Source organism: Epinephelus fuscoguttatus, linkage group LG7 (assembly GCF_011397635.1).
Source record: "Epinephelus fuscoguttatus linkage group LG7, E.fuscoguttatus.final_Chr_v1".
NCBI lineage: Eukaryota > Metazoa > Chordata > Actinopteri > Perciformes > Serranidae > Epinephelus > Epinephelus fuscoguttatus.
Window position 1 is genome coordinate 1240972 of NC_064758.1, and position 12154 is coordinate 1253125.

The 12154-nt window shown below is 38.0% G+C and overlaps 1 long non-coding RNA gene across 1 annotated transcript in view; it reads right to left on the reverse strand.

Annotated features, from left to right (window-relative positions):
* Positions 1 to 201: 201 nt before the first annotated feature.
* Positions 202 to 12154, reverse strand: part of LOC125892069 (uncharacterized) — a 24913-nt gene continuing 12960 nt past the window's right edge. The window contains exon 4 of the long non-coding RNA XR_007449687.1: positions 202 to 896. This is a non-coding gene — a long non-coding RNA (uncharacterized LOC125892069). The remainder of the gene's footprint in view (positions 897 to 12154) is intronic.

The following is a 12154-nucleotide window of genomic DNA, read 5'->3' on the forward strand; positions in this document are numbered from 1 at the left end:
TCACAGTGACGACATATGCTGGGGGCCGAAACGGGCGCGAGTGCGAGGTCCCGCCAAACGCTGCTTGCAGCTTTAATTATTATTAGGGACCTCGGCCTGAAAGGGCGAGGACCCTCTTGTTCTTGTAGTGTTTATTAGGGACCTCGGCCTGAAAGGGCGAGGACCCTCTTGTTCTTGTAGTGTTTATTATTATTATTATTATTATTATTATTAGGGACCTCGGCCTGAAAGGGCGAGGACCCTCTTGTTCTTGTAGTGTTTATTATTATTATTATTATTATTATTATTATTGTTTCTTTCTTTCTTTCAGCGTACGCGACTTTCAACTGGAATTTGACCCCCTAAACATGCTCGAAAACTCACCAAAATTGGCATGCCTGTCAGGACTGGCGAAAAATTTTATAAACTGACGAAATTAATCTGAAAAGTGCCAAAATGGGCTCTCTAGCGCCACCTAGAAACACAAAAATGGCCGCTGCAGCCAGTAGGAACGTCGTAGGAAGATCAAACCAAAACAGCCTCGTTTGTCTCATCAAGACCTACAAATCACGCGCTCGCACCCATGACCTAACTCCAACAGGAAGTGAGATATTTCCCTTTCAAAATAAGAGTTTTCCTCAAAAAAAAAATTCCTTTAAAAATCAACTAGTCTGACACCGTTTATCGTATCGGCTTCAAACTCGCACACATTATTCTTCAACTTGTCCTTATCAATTATTGTGCGTAACTTTTTCAATCCTCGACTGGTTTGGATGTTATGACGCGTTTCAGGTGATGTGCGCCAAAACCTCCTGAGGATTTGTTGTGCCACCTAGACACACTAAAATGCCCGGTGCGATGGGTAGGAACCACTTAGAAAGACCAAACCAAAACTGTCTCGTTCGTCTCATAAAGACCTACAAATGTCTCTGACATGACACAAGCCTGTGTGTGTGTTTGTGTGTGTGATGTTATTTGAATGTAAGATGGCGTTTTTCACAAATTCTGTCGATCAAAAATTATTTGCTCCTACACCGTTTATCATAACTGCTTCAAACTTGCACAAATTACAGCTCTACCCCTGCTGAACATTACTTGTGAAGGACTTTGTCATAACTTGAACGGTTTGGATTTTAGAAGCGTTAGAAGGTGCAGGACACAACTCCTCATGATGATCTCTGGAAGAAAAGATGAGGGCCAACACACTGTAAACCTGTGATTAAGGTGACATTTTCAGTCCATAGACATACAAGCTTTATATGTTTGCGTTCAGAACAAATTTATCTATCTGGTGATGTTTTCAGATTGAAGATGGGACCCACGGTTTGGCATCTGGAAGCATTTGTTTGAGAAAGTTTCAAGCCATTCTGCTCTGTGTCTGAGCTGCATGCAGTCCTTAATTAGCATAACAAAGGCTTCACTCTGACAGTCTGTGTGTCAGAGTGAAGTGTGTATGTGTGTGGTCACACACACATGAGGTTTTAAATTACTTTAAAAATGACCTTAAAAGTATTTCCATGTATTTTATCAATTTTATGTCTCTGAACCTAAGAGACTGACCTGGAGGGTTGCAGTAAATCACCTTATTTCAAGTACAAGTCAGTAACAGTGTTACAAACATCAGGAAAGAATATACATCTTTGAGGAAATGTTACATTCAACAACACAGTAGTCTCATCAAACACCTTTCTTTTGATGTAATTGACAGAAAAATTAAATGCTGTGTTTTTGATGCATACAACATTGTGTATACTTCGTGCAATCTGTAACTTTGTCTGCCACAAACAGGAAGTATGTAAACATGTGAGATATGTCAATATGTCAGCAAACTCTCTCTCTCCCGCCCTGTCCCCCCCTCTCTCTCTCTCTCTCTCTCTCTCTCTCTCTCGTGTCCTGTTACTGCATGTCAGTAACTCGACCTCTTCTTCAGAGCCTTTGTGCTCCACTGTCTTGCAGGTTAACTTCTATCACAAACTGTCAAAGTTTCATTAGGTCACATGGCTTATGTCAACAAATTGCAAAATATACGCTCACACCACCTTCATAAGAACCCTTTACAGTTTTTAAAATTGAGTCTGACTTATGATTCTGGCTATTGTGGTACAACATGTGGGAAGTATATATTAATATCTGATGGTATACATATGTGACAATAATCATATGTGTGTAATAACAGGAGAAGTATGGCACACACAGACAGAAACGGACACACACACACACACACACACACACTCCACTCCCTATCCTCCCTCTCTCTCTCTCTCTCTCTCTCTCTCTCTCTCTCTCCCCCCTCTGTCCTCTTTCTCCCTTCTCTCCCTCTCTGCATGACACTAACTCGGCCGTCTATGTCTGTGTGTGTCATACTTCTACTGTTATTATACACATATGATTAGTGTCACATATGTATACAATCAGATATTAATTCAACATATTGTACTATAGTTGCCAGAATTATAATTATAATATTATTACTTTTATTAATGTTGTTGTAAGCTACATTATGTGCAATAAACATTTGGGAGCTGCTATGACAGATTGCCAGTCTGATCCTTGTGCACAGTGTTATTAAATCAAATAAATATAAAAACGACAGAGGTTTGATTTGAGCTGAGGATGAATTTGTGCAGTGTAATATTTGATCATTAAGACAAAAAGTGATGCTCAAAGAAATGACTGATCTGCAAAAATTCAGTAACTTAAGACAGTCCTGAGTAACAAAGAAATATGCAGCAGGTTAACTTCTATCACAGCGGTGCCTGGCTGGTGACATGTGAGGTTGTGTTGCTGCTGTAGTGTGAAATGCCTCATGCTGATTTTGTTATCATTACTTATTAGTCAAACTGAGCTTGAAGTCACCTAATGACATGGTCATTAATTAGCATAACAATGGCTTCACTCTGACAGACACAAGCCTGTGTGTGTGTGTTTGTGTGTGTGATGTTATTTGAATGTAAGGTGACGTTTTTCACAAATTCTGTCGAACAAAAATTATTTGCTCCTACACCGTTTATCATAACTGCTTCAAACTTGCACAAATTACAGCTCTACCCCTGCTGAACATTACTTGTGAAGGACTTTGTCATAACTTGAACGGTTTGGATTTTAGAAGCGTTAGAAGTTGCAGGACACAACTCCTCATGATGATCTCTGGAAGAAAAGATGAGGACCAACACATTGTAAACTTGTGATTAAGGTGACATTTTTCAGGCCATAGACATACAAGCTTTATATGTTTGCATTCAGAACAAATTTATCTATCTGGTGATGTTTTCAGATTGAAGATGGGACCCACGGTTTGGCATCTGGAAGGATTTGTTTGAGAAAGTTTCAAGCCATTCTGCTCTGTGTCTGAGCTGCATGCAGTCCTTAATTAGCATAACAAAGGCTTCACTCTGACACACTGTCAGAGTGAAGTGTGTGGTCACACAGACATGACAGTATAACATTTACCAGACTCATTCCTAAAACTTTGTCATACATATGTGACAATAATCATATGTGTATAATAACAGTAGAATTATGGCACACACAGACAGACACGGACACACAGAGACACACAGACAGACAGACACCCACACACACACTCCACTCCCTTTTATTATACACATATGATTAGTGTCACATATGTATACAATCAGATATTAATTCAACATATTGTACACACACTCCACTCCCTGCACCCTCCCTCTCTCTCTTTCTCTGTCTCTCTCTCTCTCCCCCCTCTGTCCTCTTTCTCCCTTTTCTCCCTTTCTGCATGTCTAACTCGGTCGTCTATGTCTGTGTGTGTTATACTTCTACTGTTATTATACACATATGATTATTGTCACATATGTATACTATCAGATATTAATTCAACATATTGTACCACAATTGCTAGAATTATAATTTTAATATTATTCCTTTCATTAATGTTGTTGTAAGCTACTGTCATGATCATCTCTCCTGCATCTCTCTCTGTCTCCCCTTCTGTCTCATGGGGTCCTGAGGATAGAGGGATGTTGTATGCTGTAAAGCCCTGTGAGGCAAATTGTGATTTGTGATATTGATTGATTGATTGATCGATATTTGTTTCTTGACTCAATAGCATTCAGTGACAGTATTTCAGTTACAGATGTAGTAAATTTAAAGACTCTGCAATGTTGCACCATTGCTCACTCAGAAATATTAACAAATAATTTGCAATATTAGGCTATAGGAATTATGTTCCATCAGTGTGACTAATAACATCATTGATAGAGATTATTAGTCATTGATAGTACGTCTTTGAAGCGTCATGAAGATTTTTAAAATGTAAACAATAAGACCTACATATTATGAGCATTAAACATTTCAGAGCTGATCTGACAGACTGACAGTCTGGTCCTTGTGCACAGTGTTATTAAAACAAATAAATATAAAAACGACAGAGGTTTGATTTGATCATCACACATGTCAACGTTTCATTAGGTCACATGGCTTATGTCTATAACTTTCAAAATACGCTCACACCACCTTCATAAGAACCCTTTACAGTTTTTAAAACTGAGTTTGACTTATGATTCTGGCTATTGTGGTACAACATGTGGGAAGGATATATTAATATCTGATAGTATACATATGTGACAATAATCATATGTGTGTAATAACAGGAGAAGTATGGCACACACAGACAGACACGGACACACACAGAGACACACACACACACACACAAACACACACACTCCACTCCCTATCCCCCCCCTCTCTCTCTATCTCTCTCTCTCTCTCTCTCAATTCAATAAGCTTTATTGGCATGACTGTAGATTAACAATATTGCCAAAGACATTAAAATTTACAAATAAAGTACAATAATAAAAGTAAGTCAGAAAACTTTAAAAAAAAAAAGATTAAATATATGATATATAATACAAAATACATCAATCTACAATACAATACACCAATATATAATATAGAAAAAAAATGAATAAAGAAAAATGTAGATTGTGAGTTACAAGGACTGTAAATATAGACAGGTGTGTCGGGTGTTGTGATGGTTGTCCCTCAGGCTGTGGCATAACCTGACATATGTTGCTGCTGCTAAGCTGCTCTCTCTCTCTCTCTCTCTCTCTCTCTCTCTCTCTCTCTCTCTCTCTCTCTCTCTCCTCCCTCTGTCCTCTTTCTCTCGTCTCTCCCTCTCTGCATGTTGAGAACTCGGCCGTCTATGTCTGTGTGTGTCATACTTCTAGTGTTATTATACACATATGATTAGTGTCACATATGTATACAATCAGATTTTAATTCAACATTTGCAGGTCTTAGTATATATTTGTGTCTGTTTGCTGCATTTAGATTCTCAAAGCAGCCAGTACATATCACTCAAGCTTTCACTAGGTCACATGATTTCAAATGAATATGGATGTGTAGTTTGATCATCACACATGTCAAAGTTTCATTAGGTCACATGGCTTGTGTCTACAAGTTTCAAATTATAAGCTCACACCACCTTCATAAGAACCTTGCATTTTTAACCCTGCGGGCCCCCTTATAAAAAATCACAGAAAAATATTAAATATTAACATATTTCTCTACATTTTTTTGCTTAAATCTTTTAAGCAACTTGTTCTCAGATTATGCATATCTAATATTCATTCCTTTTGAGGATTTTCACAATATATTTGCCATTTTATTTACATGAAGTCACTGTTACTTCAATGAAAAAAACATGAATTAAGATTAACTATATAATAAATGTTGGATGGATTTTTTTTATTTTATTTATAACAGTCTGTGATATGTGAATGATAAATAACAACACCAATTTTGATGCATTATCATTTTTGGGGGCAGTTTCTATTTTTCAGTAAAAATAGACACTGTTCCCCTTCAGGACTTTTTTTTGTCTTTGTTGAAAAACAACCATAAAAATATTAATTTTTTTTTTTTGATTTTTAACTCCTAGTCAGAGTATACATACCAAATATTCATTGTGGGTGTATGTATGAGAGAGAAAGACAGGGAGATATATTACATTATATATATATATATATATATATATATATATATATATATATATATATATATGTAGAGAGAGAGAGAGAGAGAGAGAGACATGGAGAAAAAAAATAATGTAACCTTAGAGCAACCTGCAGTTCATAATTTGCAAATTTTAGCGACACAATTACACTCACACACACACACAGACACACACACACTCCACTCCCTGTCCCCCCTCTCTCTCTCTCTCTCTGTCTCTCTTTCTCCCCCCTCTCTCCTCTCTCTCCCTTCTCTCCCTCTCTGCTTGTCACTAACTGCCGTACTGCATGTCAGTAACTCGGCCTCTTCTCCAGAGCCTTTGTGTTCCACTGTCTTGCAGGTTAACTTCTATCACAGCGGTGCCTGGATAGTGTGGTGTGTGTGGTTGTGTTGCTGCTGTGGTGTCAAATGCGTCCTGCTGATTCTGTTATCATTAGTCATTAGTCAAACTGAACTTGAAGTGCCTGTGCTGTCACCTAAGTACGTGGTCATTAATTAGCATAACAATGGCTTCACTCTGACAGACACAGGCCTGTGTGGGTTTGTGTGTGTGTGTTGTTTGATCATCGCACATGTCAAAGTTTCATTAGGTCACATGGCTTAGGTCTGCAACCCAGGCTGGGGGACGACGGCGGGGGGCCGAGGTCCCTCCCAACGCTGCTTGCAGCTTTAATTATTATTGTTTCTTTCTTTCTTTCAGCGTACGCGACTTTCAACTGGAATTTGACCCCCTAAACATGCTCGAAAACTCACCAAAATTGGCATGCCTGTCAGGACTGGCGAAAAATTTTATAAACTGTCGAAATTAATCTGAAAAGTGCCAAAATGGGCTCTCTAGCGCCACCTAGAAACACAAAAATGGCCGCTGCAGCCAGTAGGAACGTCGTAGGAAGATCAAACCAAAACAGCCTCGTTCGTCTCATCAAGACCTACAAATCACGTGCTCGCACCCATGACCTAACTCCAACAGGAAGTGAGATATTTCCCTTTCAAAATAAGAGTTTTCCTCAAAAAAAAAAAAATTCCTTTAAAAATCAACTAGTCCGACACCGTTTATCGTATCGGCTTCAAACTCGCACACATTATTCTTCAACGTGTCCTTATCAATTATTGTGCGTAACTTTTTCAATCCTCGACTGGTTTGGATGTTATGGCGTTTCAGGTGATGTGCGCCAAAACCTCCTGAGGATTTGTTTGCCACCTAGACACACTAAAATGCCCGGTGCGACGGGTAGGAACCATAGAAAGACCAAACCAAAACAGTCTCGTTCGTCTCATAAAGACCTACAAATGTCGCGCTGCAACCCCTGACCTAACTCCAACAGGAAGTGAGCTGTCGGTCTTTGAATGTAAGATGGCGTTTTTCACAAATTCTGTCGATCAAAATTATTTGCTCCTACACCGTTTATCATAACTGCTTCAAACTTGCACAAATTACAGCTCTACCCCTGCTGAACATTACTTGTGAAGGACTTTGTCATAACTTGAACGGTTTGGATTTTAGAAGCGTTAGAAGGTGCAGGACACAACTCCTCATGATGATCTCTGGAAGAAAAGATGAGGCCAACACACTGTAAACCTGTGATTAAGGTGACATTTTCAGTCCATAGACATACAAGCTTTATATGTTTGCGTTCAGAACAAATTTATCTATCTGGTGATGTTTTCAGATTGAAGATGGGACCCACGGTTTGGCATCTGGAAGCATTTGTTTGAGAAAGTTTCAAGCCATTCTGCTCTGTGTCTGAGCTGCATGCAGTCCTTAATTAGCATAACAAAGGCTTCACTCTGACAGTCTGTGTGTCAGAGTGAAGTGTGTATGTGTGTGGTCACACACACATGAGGTTTTAAATTACTTTAAAATGACCTTAAAAGTATTTCCATGTATTTTATCAATTTTATGTCTCTGAACCCAAGAGACTGACCTGGAGGGTTGCAGTAAATCACCTCATTTCAAGTACAAGTCAGTAACAGTGTTACAAACATCAGGAAAGAATATACATCTTTGAGGAAATGTTACATTCAACAACACAGTAGTCTCATCAAACACCTGTCTTTTGATGTAATTGACAGAAAAATTAAATGCTGTGTTTTTGATGCATACAACATTATGTATACTTGTGCAATCTGTAACTTTGTCTGCCACAAACAGGAAGTATGTGAACATGTGAGATATGTCAATATGTCAGCAAACTCTCTCTCTCTCCCTCCCTGTTCCCCATCTCTCTCTCTCTCTCTCTCTCTCTCTCTCTCTCTCTCTCTCTCTCTCTCGTGTCCTGTTACTGCATGTCAGTAACTCGGCCTCTTCTTCAGAGCCTTTGTGCTCCACTGTCTTGCAGGTTAACTTCTATCACAAACTGTCAAAGTTTCATTAGGTCACATGGCTTATGTCTACAAATTGCAAAATATACGCTCACACCACCTTCATAAGAACCCTTTACAGTTTTTAAAATTGAGTTTGACTTATGATTCTGGCTATTGTGGTACAACATGTGGGAAGTATATATTAATATCTGATGGTATACATATGTGACAATAATCATATGTGTGTAATAACAGGAGAAGTATGGCACACACAGACAGAAACGGGGACACACACACACACACACACACACACCACACTCGCTCTCCCCCCTCTCTCTCTCTCTCTCTCTCTCTCTCTCTCTCTCTCTCTCTCTCTCTCTCTCTCTCTCTCTCTCTCTCTCTCTCTCTCCCCCCTCTGTCCTCTTTCTCCCTTCTCTCCCTCTCTGCATGTTGAGAACTTGGCCGTCTATGTCTGTCTGTCTGTGTTTCTCATACTTCTACTGTTATTATACACATATGATTAGTGTCACATATGTATACAATCAGATATTAATTCAACATATTGTACTATAGTTGCCAGAATTATAATTATAATATTATTACTTTTATTAATGTTGTTGTAAGCTACATTATGTGCAATAAACATTTGGGAGCTGCTATGACAGATTGCCAGTCTGATCCTTGTGCACAGTGTGATTAAATCAAATAAATATAAAAACGACAGAGGTTTGATTAGAGCTGAGGATGAATTTGTGCAGTGTAATATTTGAACGTTAAGACAAAAAGTGATGCTCAAAGAAATGACTGATCTGCAAAAATTCAGTAACTTAAGACAGTCCTGAGTAACAAAGAAATGTGCAGCAGGTTAACTTCTATCACAGCGGTGCCTGGCTGGTGACATGTGAGGTTGTGTTGCTGCTGTAGTGTGAAATGCCTCATGCTGATTTTGTTATCATTAGTTATTAGTCAAACTGAGCTTGAAGTCACCTAATGACATGGTCATTAATTAGCATAACAATGGCTTCACTCTGACAGACACAAGCCTGTGTGTGTGTTTGTGTGTGTGATGTTATTTGAATGTAAGGTGACGTTTTTCACAAATTCTGTCGAACAAAAGTTATTTGCTCCTACACCGTTTATCATAACTGCTTCAAACTTGCACAAATTACAGCTCTACCCCTGCTGAACATTACTTGTGAAGGACTTTGTCATAACTTGAACAGTTTGGATTTAAGAAGCGTTAGAAGGTGCAGGACACAACTCCTCATGATGATCTCTGGAAGAAAAGATGAGGGCCAACACATTGTAAACTTGTGATTAAGGTGACATTTTTCAGTCCATAGACATACAAGCTTTATATGTTTGCGTTCAGAACAAATTTATCTATCTGGTGATGTTTTCAGATTGAAGATGGGACCCACGGTTTGGAATCTGGAAGGATTTGTTTGAGAAAGTTTCAAGCCATTCTGCTCTGTGTGTGAGATGCAGCTCTCATCAATTAGCATAACAAATGCTTCACTCTGACACACTGTCAGAGTGAAGTGTGTGGTCACACAGACATGACAGTATAACATTTACCAAACTCATTCCTAAAACTTTGTCATACATATGTGACAATAATCATATGTGTATAATAACAGTAGAATTATGGCACACACAGACAGACACGGACACACAGAGACACACAGACAGACAGACAGACACCACACACACACTCCCTTTTATTATACACATATGATTAGTGTCACATATGTATACAATCAGATATTAATTCAACATATTGTACACACACTCCACTCCCTGCCCCCCCCCCCTTTCTCTGTCTCTCTCTCTCTCCCTCCTCTGTCCTCTTTCTCCCTTCTCTCCCTCTCTGCATGTCTAACTCGGCCGTCTATGTCTGTGTGTGTTATACTTCTACTGTTATTATACACATATGATTATTGTCACATATGTATACTATCAGATATTAATTCAACATATTGTACCACAATTGCTAGAATTATAATTTTAATATTATTCCTTTCATTAATGTTGTTGTAAGCTACTGTCATGATCATCTCTCCTGCATCTCTCTCTGTCTCCCCTTCTGTCTCATGGGGTCCTGAGGATAGAGGGATGTTGTATGCTGTAAAGCCCTGTGAGGCAAATTGTGATTTGTGATATTGATTGATTGATTGATCGATATTTGTTTCTTGACTCAATAGCATTCAGTGACAGTATTTCAGTTACAGATGTAGTAAATTTAAAGACTCTGCAATGTTGCACCATTGCTCACTCAGAAATATTAACAAATAATTTGCAATATTAGGCTATAGGAATTATGTTCCATCAGTGTGACTAATAACATCATTGATAGAGATTATTAGTCATTGATAGTACGTCTTTGAAGCGTCATAAAGATTTTTAAAATGTAAACAATAAGACCTGCATATTATGAGCATTAAACATTTCAGAGCTGATCTGACAGACTGACAGTCTGGTCCTTGTGCACAGTGTTATTAAAACAAATAAATATAAAAACGACAGAGGTTTGATTTGATCATCACACATGTCAAAGTTTCATTAGGTCACATGGCTTATGTCTATAACTTTCAAAATATACGCTCACACCACCTTCATAAGAACCCTTTACAGTTTTTAAAATTGAGTTTGACTTATGATCCTGGCTATTGTGGTACAACATGTGGAAGTATATATTAATATCTGATAGTATACATATATGTGACAATAATCATATGTGTGTAATAACAGGAGAAGTATGGCACACACAGACAGACACGGACACACACAGAGATACACACACACACACACACACACACACACACACACACACTCCACTCCCTATCCCCCCTCTCTCTCTCTCTCTCTCTCTCTCCTCCCTCTGTCCTCTTTCTCTCGTCTCTCCCTCTCTGCATGTTGAGAACTCGGCCGTCTGTCTGTCTGTGTGTGTCATACTTCTAGTGTTATTATACACATATTATTAGTGTCACATATGTATACAATCAGATTTTAATTCAACATTTGTAGGTCTTAGTATATATTTGTGTCTGTTTGCTGCACTTAGATCTTCAAAGCAGCCAGTACACATCACTCAAGCTTTCACTAGGTCACATGATTTCAAATGAATATGGATGTGTTGTTTGATCATCACACATGTCAAAGTTTCATTAGGTCACATGGCTTGTGTCTACAAGTTTCAAATTATAAGCTCACACCACCTTCATAAGAACCTTGCATTTTTAACCCTGCGGGCCCCTTATAAAAAATCACACCTGTCCCCTTTGGAACAGTGTGAACAACAGAAAAATATTAAATATTAACATATTTCTCTACATTTTTTTGCTTAAATCTTTTAAGCAACTTGTTCTCAGATTATGCATATCTAATATTCATTCCTTTTGAGGATTTTCACAATATATTTGCCATTTTATTTACATGAAGTCACTGTTACTTTAATGAAAAAACATGAATTAAGATTAACTATATAATAAATGTTGGATGGATTTTTATTTTATTTATCACAGTCTGTGATATGTGAATGATAAATAACAACACCAATTTTGATGCATTATCATTTTTGGGGGCAGTTTCTATTTTTCAATAAAAAATAGACACTGTTCCCTTCAGGACTTTTTTTGTCTTTGTTGAAAAACAACCATAAAAATATTAAATATATTTTTTATTTTTAACTCCTAGTCAGAGTATACATACCAAATATTCATTGTGGGTGTATGTATGAGAGAGAAAGACAGGGAGATATATTATATATATATATATATATATATATAGAGAGAGAGAGAGAGAGAGAGAGAGAGAGAGAGACATGGAGAAAAAAAATAATGTAACCTTAAAGCAACCTGCAGCTCATAATTTGCAAATT